The sequence below is a fragment of the Oryctolagus cuniculus genome, chromosome 2, assembly GCF_964237555.1.
Source record: "Oryctolagus cuniculus chromosome 2, mOryCun1.1, whole genome shotgun sequence".
NCBI lineage: Eukaryota > Metazoa > Chordata > Mammalia > Lagomorpha > Leporidae > Oryctolagus > Oryctolagus cuniculus.
The window spans coordinates 103929975-103944377 of NC_091433.1; the positions used below are offsets into that span (position 1 = coordinate 103929975).

At 41.4% G+C, this 14403-nt stretch overlaps 1 long non-coding RNA gene across 2 annotated transcripts in view; it reads right to left on the reverse strand.

Moving 5' to 3' along the window:
• LOC103346799 (uncharacterized) overlaps nt 1-14403 on the reverse strand; it is a 57467-nt gene that overhangs the window by 21244 nt on the left and 21820 nt on the right. The window lies entirely within an intron of this gene.

Sequence of the window (14403 nt, forward strand, 5' to 3'; positions counted from 1 at the left end):
CAGAATAAATAAGGATTTTGATATCATCCTGTCCTGACTCATGTCTTGCATGTTTTAAATTCTCTTGGCCCCATAAACACATTACAACTAATTATGGCTGAAGCTCAAAAGGCCCAGGGATTGAGTACATAGTGGATTCCAAGGCATGAAAGCCCAGCTCAAATTCTCCATATTGGCAAGGGTACATGCCTACTCCAGGGCCAAAACACTGGGGAGAGGGTTTAAGTAATTTGCAGCCAAATGCAGGGGAGGAGAAAAGAGAAATAGAAATCAATCATCAATCATCGCGTTGTTAAAACCACTTGGGGTTTCGGTTTTCCGTTACTTTGTCCATTTATTATAACAGCTGGAAGGGTGAGCCCAGCTGACTTAACAATATTTTGTAGCACTAACATATTTGGTGACAACTCAACTCTTGGAAGCTTAATAAAAGCAGAGAGATTAAAACTGTAGCTAGAGATTTGAGAGTTCTCTGACATCAGAGAAGAAAGAGAAGGTTTTTTTTCTTTGATCTTATATATGACATGGCTGTGATTAGTCATCGTTTTTCAAAACTGAACCACAACAGCAAAGAACAAAAGGGAGAGTGGGCAGAACATGTGACTTGGCAAACATGGGAAATGTTGAGGCCAGGGCTGGCTCACTCATGCGGCACAGGGGCCCAGTGCCTGGGAACTCACAAAAAATGGTGTCATTTGTTTAAAATTCCGAAGGCAAAAAAAGGAACTTTTAGGTCAAAGAAAAGTTTTTACATATATAAATTTAATAAGTTTGTTTTATATCAATACAGTTGGAAAATGTTAGGTGTAGTCTAAATTTTACAGAGGAAGAGACTCGGAAAAGCAAACATATTTGGGACTTGAGAAAGCCATCTGAGGCTCCGTTGGAAGTTGTTGGCATCTGCTTATAAGTCATCCCTCCCTAGGGCCACTACTGACATCTGGGTCTTAGAAGCAACCCTGGGGAGCAGGGTAGTCTCTCATGGATGTCTATCTTTTGCAGCCACTGGTTCCATATAAAGGATGTGCATGGGGCAATAAAGACCAGCATTTTGACCATTTCTCTTTGAGATTCATTTATTATGAACTTTTCAGAGTTTCTTTCCCTTTGAAGTAAGGATCCTCTTTTGCCACCCAACTGTTTGGCCTTCAGCGGGAAGTAGACCCTAGTTTCTAAGAGCACAGTAAAGGGATCCCCAGTTTCAAGGGCACCGATGGCTAATCCCCTTAAGGGCTTGGAGCAAAACTGTGCCCATCTGGTTGTGAAAGAGGATAGTGGGTTCAGAAAGGCACTAATATGGACAGCCAATAACTTGGGTTCCTATCCTAAATCTAGTATGCATCAGCTTTATACCATTAGCCTGTCTGGTGTCTACAATGGGAATAAACTCACCTGCCTAAGTCACCTTCTATAACTGCTTCTAAAATCAAACGAAATAATGTATATGACTGTGTTTTGTAAATTTGGAAACTTTTCTACATCAAAGTATCTTTGAGTCATTTCCTACAGTATGCCTCAATTTCTTTTTTTTTCTTTTTTCTTTTATTTGTCAGGTAGAGTTATAGACAGTGAGAGAGACAGAGAGAAAGGTCTTCCTTCCATTGGTTCACTTCCCTAATGGCTGCTATGGCCGGTGCTGTGCCAATCCAAAGCCAGGAGCCAGATGCTTTTTCCCAGTCTCCCATGCAGGTGCAGGGACCCAAGCACCTGGGTCATCCTCCACTGCCTTCCCGGGCCACAGCAGAGAGCTGGGTTGGAAGAGGAGCAACCAGGACTAGTACCCGGAGCCCCAACTGGGACTAGAACCCGGGGTGCTGGCGCCATAGGTGGAGAATTAGCCAAGTGAGCCATGATACCCGCCCACTTCAGTTTCTTTATAGGTAAAAATTGTGAAAAAAATCACATTGGCTTTCAACATACCTCAGATGAGGGTCAGGTGGACAGGACTGTCTAGCCTGAAAAAATTTACCAGCACCAATAAATGCTCCTCGTGGTTCTACATCAGGGCTGAGCTCGTCCTCATGTGTTGCATATTCTTATGCAGAACAGGGACGCTAGTTGGGTTTCCCTAGAAATGTTGGTTGTAAAACGTTGATGCTACAGCAGAACGTCCTTGCATTAAGGCCATCAGAGGCAGGGCTTTCGACTCCCCACAGTGGAGTTGTGCAGGTGGCTCAGCATTGTTCGGTCGTTGTTGACGTTACTCTGGTGTATCTCTGCCTCACCATTCCTGAGCCCCACCCATTAATCTTTACCCATGGGACTGCACTTGGGCCCCTGCTCATTAAACACTCGTTCCCTCCATGCAATACCAGGATATGATTTTGGGAGAAGCCTCAATTTAATTGTGGCAAATACCTTCCTTTTTGGACTGGTCTTTAATACCTCCTAGCAGGAAAGGCACTATCTGTTTGCTACAGCGACTCAGCCACCCTCAGAGAAGACATGTGGTGTCACAACCTCTCCACCCTAACTTCCCTTAGGTATTCTAGAAACTCTGTTTCTTGGGGACCAGCATATAAACTGACTCCTGTAGGAATTCTAGAAAATTATATTAGTTGAGGATATCGTTAGGTGTTTCATGATTGTAGGACTTAGGGTAGGAAGGTGCCCAGGGGTTTCTCAGAAACCCAGAGTCTCACGGCAGGGTCCAAAGGCCGTGACTTAGAAACCAGAGAGAGGCTGACAGGGTGGGAGCCAACACTTTTGCTTGCATTTGCTTCCAGCATTGTGATTTCATACATGATTGTATTAGAGGCAAGAACATTGCAATCAAGGGAGTGTAAGTGACAGCTAAAGCTACACAACTGGTGGCTGGAGGAATGGGGACTGGAGTTGTGATCCAATTCCAAGCGGCTTATGTGGGATTTCTGGATGGTCCCTATGTATATATAACTCTAAGGCTGAGACTCATTTTGAGCCTTGGATATTTAGACTCCATTTCTCTTGTCAGTGTAGTTGTTTTGATTCTTAAGTTTGATAATGGCCTTTGAACAACCACTGAGAGACCTGGACAGAGTGGATCAGCATCATACATAGCTTCTTCCACCTGGCCTGACAGCTAGGGTCCTTGAATTTGTACACAGGGTCAGAGCCATTTCTGAATTTTTGTCTCAGTGGTTGATGCAAGGAGCAAAAGAATTGTCCTAATAGAAGATGGGCAAATAAAGCTTAGGGGCTTTAAAAGACACAGGGCGATTCTTCTTACATTTCCCAGATCTCCTGAGAAATTCTTATTTGTTTACTGTCAGGGCTTTATTCCCAAGAAATGAATTCCCTGAGTTTGCCATGCATTGAAGAAAAACGGCTTCTTATAATTCTACAATGAATAAAGATGAGGCAGTGCAGTTCAATGGGAAGCTTTTGAAGTTGGACCAGATAAGAATCCTGAGTCTGGGGCATTTTAGCTGTGTTATTCCTCCATCTCATTTTTTAATGTAGAAACTGTAATGTGCTTTGAATGCTTATGCCAAGAATTAACTTATTAAACATCTTAAGTGGAATATAAAGTACAGTAGACATGCAATAAATGGGAAGTACATAAATTGAGTCTCTAACTGTTGGTGACCAAAGAATGAATGTATCATCATATCTCTCTATTTGTTTATATAATTTAATAATTTACATTTGTTTATTTGAGAGGCAGAGAAGAGAGGCAGAGAGGGAGGGAGAGAGACAAGGGGAGAGAGAGAGTGGCCATTTGTTGGCCCACTCCTCAAACGCCTACGAGAGTTTGTGCAGGGCCAGGCCAAAGCCTGGAGCTGGGAACTCAACTCATGGTAGGTGACAGGAACCTAACTCCTTGAACCATCACCACTGCCTCTTAGGATCCACATTAGTAAGACACTGAGTCGGGAGACAGAGCTGAGTATTGGAACCCAGGTACCCTGATATGGGATGCAGTTGTCTTCACCAGCATCTTAAACACTAGGTTGAGCATCCACCACTACATAATTTTTTAAAATTGTTTTAGCTGTTTGTATGCTTGAGAGATAATCTTACTAATTAGCATATACATTTTGAGAAAAATAGTTATTAATTATAGTATGAATTATTTCAGTTATGTAGTTATTAATGTCATATATTTATTGAGCAAGAATTCTATATAATGAAATTGTCTTTAGGATACAAGGATAGTCTTCATACTTAGGAATTTTAAAATGCAGTAATGGTATATGCTACTTTTATGTGGCCACATGATTTTTTTTAATTTATCTTCACAATTTCAAATGTCAGCCACAAATTTCTCTGCAAATGAACAGACAGTGTCTGATGAGTGTTCAGCCATTTAGTCTTGAATTCATATTATCAACTTGATAGCTCTGCTGTGTTAGGAGACACTCATGAGACAGCTGAAAGGGATAATATTAAAATAGATTAGGTGATTGTATTCAGTGCCTATAAAAAGCTATAATCTAAAGGCCTAGAAAGTTTATTTCTATAACTACTAGAATGTAAATGGACATTCAAATGTAGCATTCATATTTTTAGCAAAATACGGCTTTTATCACATATAAACAAACAAGTAATCCAAGATAGTCAAAGAAGTTGTTAGAAGTATAAAATGACTAATTAAAATAAGAAATACCGGTCTTATTACCCGCAATGGTCTGGAACTGAATTGAATGCTGTTTGATTTAGGAATTATAGCAATTCATATCTTAAGGGCTCGAGAGTCTTCATCAAACCATGGAAAACATGGTACATTAACTGTGGAGCCCATACATGAAGACGCTAAGCTGAGGAGCACTGGAACCCGTGGAAATTCCTGGCAGGGGGGCTGCCCCTCCTTCTGCTTCTCAGTTTGATCTGCTTGGCTTTGGGGAACCATTGTTCGATACCTCACATTTTGGTCAAGTCTTTTTCTGAAACAAATCAAATGCTCCTATTTTAGACATGCACCTATTCAAGAAATAGACACCCTTGATTTTTTTTGTTGTTCTGAAAATGGAGAAGGTGATGAAAAAGCTACAAAAATTGGATAAAAAGGCAGATTCCAGCCTAGCCATCCCTTTTGGGAATTAGGAATTTCGAACAACACATTGCATTAGAAAACAAAGGTGAACTTAGAAAAAATATTGTATCTGAAATCAGTTGATGGGAAATAAATGGTGTATGTTTCTTCTTAGATTTAAAGATTTGTATTGGGGTCTTAAACTGCTTTCTCTTTGCCACTTCCCAGTCTTAAGTGTGAATTTTTTTTTAAAGATCTATTATTTATTTGAAAGGCAGAGTTACAGAAAGAGAAAGACTGAGAGAGAAAGAGAGAGAGCAGAGTTACAGAAAGAGCAATAGAAAGAGAGAGAGCATCTTCTATCTGCTGTTTCACTTTCCAAATGGCTACAACTGCCAGGGCTGTGCCAGGCCAAAGCCAGGAGGCTGAAGATTTTTCCTGGTCTCCCACACAGGTGCAGTGGCCCAAGCGCTTGGGTTATCTTCTGCTGCTTTCCCAGGAGCATTAGCAGGGAGCTGGACTGGATGTATAGCAGCCAGGTTTTGAAGTGGCACCCGTATGTGATGCTGATGTTGTAGGTAGCGGCTTAACTTGCTACGTCACAATACTGGTTGCAAATGTGAATTTTTTTAAGGTCTCATTTCAGTTGTAGTTACTTTTTCTTCAATATTCTTTAATGAAAATAACAGTCTACTGATAATGATAGCCCTTCTCTGCCTTCTTCTGCTGCTTCTTTGAAAAACTCTTGAGGGATGACTAGAAAGATCAATTTGAAAGGGTCATTTTACATACATAAAGAGGTTCTCTAATTCTTCTGGTGGATCCGAATTAACACTGAATAAAATTTCGCATTGTATCGCAGAGGACATGTGAAAGATAAGACTAGCAGGTAGCACACACTTGCACAGTCAGCATTCTTAGGACTCCCTCCCTCCCTCCTCTCTTCTTTCCTTCCTTCCCACTTGCTTCTGGAAAACGAAATTCCTCTGCATGCTACTCTCTCTGTTCCTTTCTCCTTTATCTCCCTCCTCTCCTTTCCGTTCCCTTTTATGCAGATATTAATAGGGAATCTTGCCATTTGTAAAAGTGTTGTATACCATAAGAGAATTTTTACTATGCCTCTTCTTTCTGAAATAAATCAGAAGTTTGACTTTTTGTTAAATGAATTGATCTTTTTTTCAAAAACCACATCATTACTTTCTGGAAATTCTCCCACAGGATAATAACCTAGGCTTGTTTTACCAATGTAACCCCCCGAATTTCAATACTTTGATATATCCATAATTATACCAAAGGATGATCAATAATACATGTCAATTTTAGAACAGAGAAGAAAGTAAACTAATCTAGCAGAAATACACTAAAAATATTTTCCCTTGAAGTCTATGAATAATTCCTATAAGAAATACTTCTATCTTTGTATTGGATTTGGGATTTTGAAAAATCAAATCTATTTAATTTTTTCAACACTCACTGAGGGCCTACTATGTGATACATAATGAAAAGAAAACACCATTTCCAGAAACAATGTGTGCCTTACTACTGACACTAAACTGCTGTCACTTAAAATATTAAACACTGCACTTACAGAAATGGTTCTTCCGAGAGTGCTATGATGTTCCCCCTCCCAAATAAACCTTTTTTTTAATGAATACAAGTTTCATAAGTACAGCTTTAGGAATATAGTTATTCTTCCCACCATACTTGCCCTCCCACCCACACTCCCAACCCCTTCTCCTCCTCCCTTGCTCCTTCCCAGTCCCATTCTCCATTAAGATTCATTTTCAATTAACTTTGTACACAGAAGACCAACTCTATACTAAGATTTTGACAATTTACACACATACACACACATACACACTCACACAAAACTGTTTGAGAGCAAGTTTTACAGTTAATTCTCATAATACAACTCATTAAGGACAGTGGTCCTGCATGGGAAATAAGTTCACAGTGACTCCTGTTGTTAATTTAACAATTAACACTCTTATGTATGACATCAGTGACCACTGGAGGCTCTTGACATGAGCTGCCTAGTCTATGGAAGCCTTCTGAACCCACAATCTGTCAGTATTTAGACAAGGCCATTAGCAAAGTGGTTCCCTCCTCCCTTCAGAGAAAAGTACATCCTTCTTTGATGACCACTTCTTTCTGCTGGGGTCTCACAGAGATCCTTCATGTAGGACATGTTTTTTTGCCACAGTGTCTTGTCTTTCCATGCACTAGGATGCTTTTTATAGGGAACGTTCTTGTGGGTAACCTGGAACTCAGCAAGCTTGTGAATGAGGGCAGTAAGGCAATGCAATGGGTCAAAATGTGGTGGTTTAGCCTCTTTGTCTTTGCTCTTTAGACCTAACAGTAGCACGCATTTTGCTGTCCAGGCATATAGTCCATTTATTACTGAATAAAATTCAGGGATCCAGAATAAATGTGCCTTTGGTTCAGAAACCGCTCATCTTTTTTTGGTTAACAACACTCTCTGAGTTATGCCCAGGGCAAGAATTCTTGAAAATTTTATATTGGAGTTTCAAATTTAGCAGATAATACATATAAAAAAATCATGTCTTCCTCAAGTCTTCTTTCTTAATTTATTCACAGGTGAAGTTTTAGTTTTTAATTTTTGGAATCTTTAAAAGTATCGGCATTGCCAAAATTTTCCTTATGCCCAGAATTCAGTTAGAAAAAAACACAAGCAGATAAAGGTGATAAGAGTGTACTTGTGAAGAAGCCCAAGCTGGCAATCCAGCTGCCCGTGTTTGCATCCTGGCTCCACTGCTCGCCAGCCGGGCAGAGCTCGATGAGTTACTGACCTTCTCTGTGCCACTGCACGATGTGGTTGGTAGCAGAGCTTACCCACTGGGTTCTTGTGGGAAGCCTTTAAAGCCATTCCTGGACATAGCAAGTGCTCAACAGATTCTTCTGCTATTAGCATTATGAGGAAAGACTGAGATAAGCTTAACTCTTTCATAAGGATACAACGTATTCTTGGATAAAGAATATATTACTCATAAAGAAAATACCACTGAAGGAATGAATCATCATCACCAACAAATGATACATAAACCACACACTTAGCAGACAAGACAGATGGAGGACAGTAGTTCTGTCATGACTTCTGTTATGCCATTGATTATTTTTCTCATTGTGCACTCATTTCATGACACTCTGAAGTTCTATACTTTGAAAGAATTTTTCTCTCCTTATTCTCAGCAGGTTTAATAAAACTTCCATCACGTTTGCATCTTGTCTGAAGGCCAGGATGGTCTCCTCCTCAGGCCTTCTAATTCCCTTAGGGTCATTCGCTCTCTCTTGAAAACCTTCTAAGACTGCAATATGGGAAACACACTGTACTGGTGGAACTGGATCTTAGCAAAGGCGTCCTTTTTGACTGGACATCTCGGATACTGTGGAGCTGTGGGTGCCCACCTAAGGAAACATGCCAGGGGATCTGCTTCCTTATAATTATGTCCAGTTTGAAGCACTAATTCTTTCCACCAAATATATATCAAATGGTGGCAAGAAGAGATTCAGATTAGCCACCCAGAATACTGGAACTGAATAGGCTCAGAGCTTTGTGAAGTTTACGTCATAGACTTTTGACTAGCATTTTGTTTTTCTCCTTGTCACAAAATTACTTATTAGCAAACACCAAGTACCTTATGGTATCACAGAAAAACAAAGGCATTGATATTTAACTGCTGCAAATCCTAAGTGAAGCCTTATGTGTCTCCCTAGAATCAGTTAGTTTAATCTCAGCTCTAACACTAGATATGACTTTATTTGCCTTTATAAAGTTAGTATATGCTGTAAGAAACCAATATTATTTTATTCCCTATTTGATGAATTTGAAAAAAGATTGGATTTTGTCTCTTAACAATGTTTATCTTCTATGCATAAGCCACTTCATGAACATTAAAAAATTCAGCTTTGTAGTTAGTCCAATCTTTTTTTTAAAAGAAAGAATCTTTTATTTATTTATCTGAGAGGTATAGTTACAGAGAAAGGGAGAGACAGAGAGAAAGGTCTTCTATCTGCTGGTTCACTCCCTAAATGGCCGCAATGGCTGGAACTGTGCTGATCTGAAGCCAGGAGCTTCTGCTGGGTCTCCCATGTGGGTGCAGAGGCCCAAGCACTTGTGCCACTTCCACTGCTTTCTCAGATCATAGCCAAGAGCTGGATCAGAAGAGGAGCAGCTGGGATGGGAACTGGTGCCCATATGTAGTGCTGGCACCTCAGGAGGAGGCTTAGCCCACTATGCCACAGCGCTGGCCACAGCCCAATCTTAAAGATTATATTTTAATAGACTCAGCCTACTAAAGAGACATCATGTAATAGAGTACTAAAGACTATTTAGAATGCCAAAACATCCTTAGAGTAAAGTTTTACAGTTCATGTTGTTCTTTCCCCGAAGTTTAAAAACACTTGTTCAAAACCCCATTTTTGCCTGTGTTACTCAAAGCAATGACATGACGTGACTGATGATTCAGTTTCTTCCTATCACAGAGGACACCTTTCTAAGGAAAATTTGGAAAGAGGGCTGAGCCACACAAACTTAATGAAGCTTGTACTCCATGATTCCAAGCTGATCTGCACCTGAAAATCAAATGCACGTTGATGTACACAAGTCTCCATGTGGTGAACACATTTCTAGTGCTTTTCATATGCACTTTCTGAAAACAAAGAAAAGAAGAAAGTATTGTGGGAGTTTTGGTACTTAAATCACAAAAACCAAAACCGCAACCAGAGACTCATCTCTCTGACTACACTGGTGGGGCAAGAATGAAGCCCTGTGTTGGAGTGAGAACACTCCATACGAAAGGCTGATTGAGAAGATACTGACAGTGCAGTATCTTTCAAGGCATCTGTTCTCTGGGGGCTCAGCAGTGTGAATGGGCATGAAAGTAAAGATGAGCTTTCAAAGTCAGAAAGGAAGAAACACATTTTATGTTAAGTGTCTGATAATTAGTGAGCTAAAGCCTGACTTGGAACGTGTAGACACAGAAATTCCTTTAAAAGATGGCTAGCTTTGCAGCCAGGAGATCCATTGTAATAAAAAAGTCACAGCCTTCAGTTTACACCAAGAATTCCTCTCAGTTTTCTGTATGGGAACATAATCACATCACATCAAATTATCCAACTACTTAATAAAAACAAATTCCTATGAAATTACACAGTATTTAAATGATCCAAGTTAATGCCAGTCACTTCAGTCTGAACTTGGTGATTTCCAGTGACAGCTGAGCCGCCAACGAGGCCTGCTCGACTGCAGCTGTCTGGGTTCCAGCTGGGCCGAGGAGAGCTGGTTGCTTCCGTAGCTTGCTGTCTTGGTCTATTTTCTGAGACTAGGTAATGCATGAAGCATAGACTTTGCTTGGTGTTTGGTCCTGCAAGCTGGCAAGTCTCAGCACATGGTGCCAGCATCTGGTGTGGACCTGCTTGTTGTGTTATCCCATGGCAGAAGGCAGAAGGGCAAGAGAGGTGGGAGTCAGAGTGCAGGAGGGGCCCCTGCTCACTTCTATAGCAAATCCACTGCCTTGATAACCAACCCACCTCTGTGATGACCTTCATCTATTCATTAGGGAAGAAACCCCAGAGCCTCATCATTTCTTCCAAGGCTTCACCTCTCAACATCGTTGCATTGAGGTTTAAAATCCCAACACATGAACTTTGGTGGACATATTCAAACCCAAGACATTTGCCTTCATAACTTCATACAAATGATATGGAACCTTCCTTCCCCAACATGAGAAAAAATCATTTCTGCTGAGGCCAGCATTTAAAAACAGCCCCCGTCCCCGCCCCAGCCCCTGGTGGTTTGAGCATCTTTAGACCTTCCCACATAAGACTCTCAAGCCCAGAGGTAGCCAAGTTCTAACATTGCCCTTGTTTTCTAGATGTTCTGAGAACTCTCAAGTGATTGGTTCTGCATCAGAATTAGTATCTACATCTCCATCTTCAAAATGCAGAGGGTGTCAGACAACTTGCTGGTCCTTGCTGTGGAAGCAGTTTCCATCTCTTTTTACTTTGTTCTGTTTAGAGAAGCTGCCAAAAATGTGTTTTTTGTTTACTGGTAAGGGGTCTTGTTGGAATTAAATTACTTAGGAATGTGTCTATTGCAATTAAAAGAGGCATAATGTTTATATTAACATTTTAAACTTTGGTTACTCTGGGAGCATCAGTTTACGTGAGTGTAAATAGGCAATGATGAATAAGTTGAATTATTCCGTATTAAAATTGTAGCTTTCTAGGAAAATGTCAATGTGGTTAAATAGACTCCCCAACACCAGCTGCAGCAAAAATAAGATATTACTATTCGGATTTAGTCCTTGTAAGCCTTAAATAGCAGGTAAAGAAAATTACTCCGTACAATTTTCTCATTTGAAATCTTAGTGAATGCACTGAGCGTTGAGTACAGGTTACTTAGGATCTGATTGTGAAGAAATCAGATTGGGAAATCATCGTGGGACAACAAAACTAAGTATCTGGATTAACATCCTCACACTTGGCCAGGAATTCTGCGTAAAGTCAAATTGGTTGTGAAAGGAGGACACTGGGTCCCATGCTGTGCTCCATTCTGCATCCTGTAGGCTGTTGTCATTTGCCTGTCACTTAGATACCAGTGTCCCCAGTCCTCACCCTCTTTCTTCTCAGTGACAATGCCTTATCTCCTGAAATACTACAGGCTTTGCCCTCCTTCTGCCTCTTGCTCACCTTCTTTCCACTTTGCACCTGATACTGAGGAGAAGAAGAAACTCTGAACACAAAGAAGAGAGTTCCAGCCATTGGGGGAGTTAAGTCTCGGTGGAGGAAAGCTAGAGCCACACAAATCACTCTATGGGTGGAATGTGGACTCAGAAAAGACTTGAAGTGCTGATCATGGTATGTTGACTACAACACTGCACATCCATCCATGTACACAGGGACATGTGTACCTACGGGGAGTAATGAAGGCTGCTGAGAGATGTGACGGGTGGGGTGGGGAGGACAATTGTGGTGCCCATAGATGGGGTGACCAATCTTCACTGGGGCCATTCAAAGGTTTTCCAAATCTGTTATTTTCTGAGAAACTTTGGAAATGACTTAGAAGCTTACAAATGACAGCCCTCTTTTATGTTCTGGGTGTTTATGTTCTTGTAAAATTCCTATGTTGAAATGCTAACTCCCAAGGTGAAGATATTGGGAGATGGGGTCATTGGGAAGTGATGAGGTCATGCGGGTGGACCCTCATGAATGGGATTAGTGCCTGGATGAGAGAGATCTCTTGCCCCTGCCCCACATTGAGGACACAATGAGATGATCCTCTATGAGCCAGGAGGTGGGCCCTTGATTGAATAGCACCTTGATCTTGGCCTTCCAAGAGAAACAGATTTCTTTTGCTTATAAGCCACTTGTCTAGAGCATTTGTTATAGCAGCTCAAACAAGGACACCTCCCAGTCTGAGGAGAACTGCTACTGATATTCATGTGGTTTCCTGATCATTTCTTTTCTATGAATTGAAAAAAATAACAGTATTATTCAATTAATTAATTTGATATCATCAAATGTTCTCAATGATCTTTTGTTCAACTTTGTGTATATTTCCCTCTATTTGGTCAGAAAATTCAATAAGTATCATCAGAACAGATATATAAAACCCCCAACTTTATGTATGCCTTCTCCTCTTGTAGGGTGGCTAGTTGAAGTAGAACTGCCAATGCACATTAAACATTGAAAGGGGATTGTGGGGCCGGGGCTGTGGTGCAGCAGGTTAATGCCCTGGCCTGAAGTGCCGGCATCCCATATAGGTGCCAGTTCTGGTCCCGGCTGCTCCTCTTCCAATCCAGCTCTCTGCTATGGCCTGGGAAAGCAATGGAAGATGGCTCAAGTCCTTGGACCCCTGTGCCCACGTGGGAGACCCTGAGGAGGCTCCTGCCTCCTGGTTTCGGATTGGCACAGCTCCAGCTTTCCATCCGGAGTGAATCAGTGGATGGAAGACCTATCTCTCTGTCTCTACCTCTCTCTGTAACTCTGTCTTTCAAATAAATAAAAATAAATCTTAAAAAAAAGAAAGGGGATTGCACATTTTCCAGTCCTTGTTTTCCTAAGGTATCACAATTAAACCCTCCCTCACTCCTTTTCACTACTGGAAATTCAGGCAGCCTGCCTAGAACTCTTGGCACCTCATGGCTACAGCCTCCTAGAGGATATGAGAACCTACCCTGTCCCCTTCCTCGCATTCCCAGCATGAATTTGTTGGTTCTTCTTCTTCTACAACTTCAAGGCTGGTCTTACAGTCATGCTCTGGACCACCTGTGTCCACTTCCAAGCACAGACCCCTGGTGGCTTTGAATGAGCACTGGTCATTGCACCTGCAGGCCATGATCTTGCTGTACCTCAGATGCACTGTGCAGCCTTCAGCCAGGTTCCCTAGAGTCCACCCACCATGAGTGTGTCCAGTGCTGTAAGCATTGCCCTGTTCAGTTGTTCTTTGTCATCATTATTAATAATGATAATATCCTACCCTTTAGTTCTTTTTTTTTTTTGACAGGCAGAGTGGACAGTGAGACAGAGAGACAGAGAGAAAGGTCCTCCTTTAGCTGTTGGTTCACCCTCCAATGGCCACCACGGCTGGCGCGCTGCAGCTGGCGCACCGCCCTGATCCGATCTCAGGAGCCAGGTACTTCTCCTGGTCTCCCATGGGGTTCAGGGCCCAGGTACTTGGGCCATCCTCCACTGCACTTCCCTGGCCACAGCAAAGAGCTGGCCTGGAAGAGGGGCAACCAGGACAGAATCCAGCGCCCCGACCGGGACTAGAACCCGGTGTGCCGGCACCGCAAGGCGGAGGATTAGCCTAGTGAGCCGCGGTGCCAGCCCCTTTAGTTATTTCTAATTGGAGTATTCTATGGCAGATCTTTCACTTTCCTTTCTTTGGATTTCTGCGCCTGCTTAACTCATTCTCAGTGGCTTACCTTGTCTGTTGGGGAGGTTGAAGACATCTAGACAGATCTCTCTCTCTATTTCTATGGTTGTTTCACTATATCCCTGCATCAGTGCTTCTCTACTGCTTTGGAAATGCCATCTTAAAAATATAAAAAGTGCCAAAACATAGGAAAGGCAAAGAAATAGCACATTTTCAGAATCTAAATAATGAACAGCTAACAAAAATACAAAATTGTATTCTGCTTTTAACAAATCAAAAAGATCCCATTCACTTCAGTAAGAATATAATAGTTTAATTTCAATAATTATGCCAATTACTCTCATTTTGCACACCATTAAAAACCTTTTAAAATCTGGTCATAAAAGTAAAATGTTTATAGAAAAAAAATTTGGAAAAATACAAAAATGATATGAGGCAAAAATAACCTACAGAACAACTCAGTGGGTAGTATTATGTGGGAACTAGATTGTCTAAGGATCAAATACTGGCCACTCTACTTAATAGCTTAGTGAGGCTAGGCAACTTAATC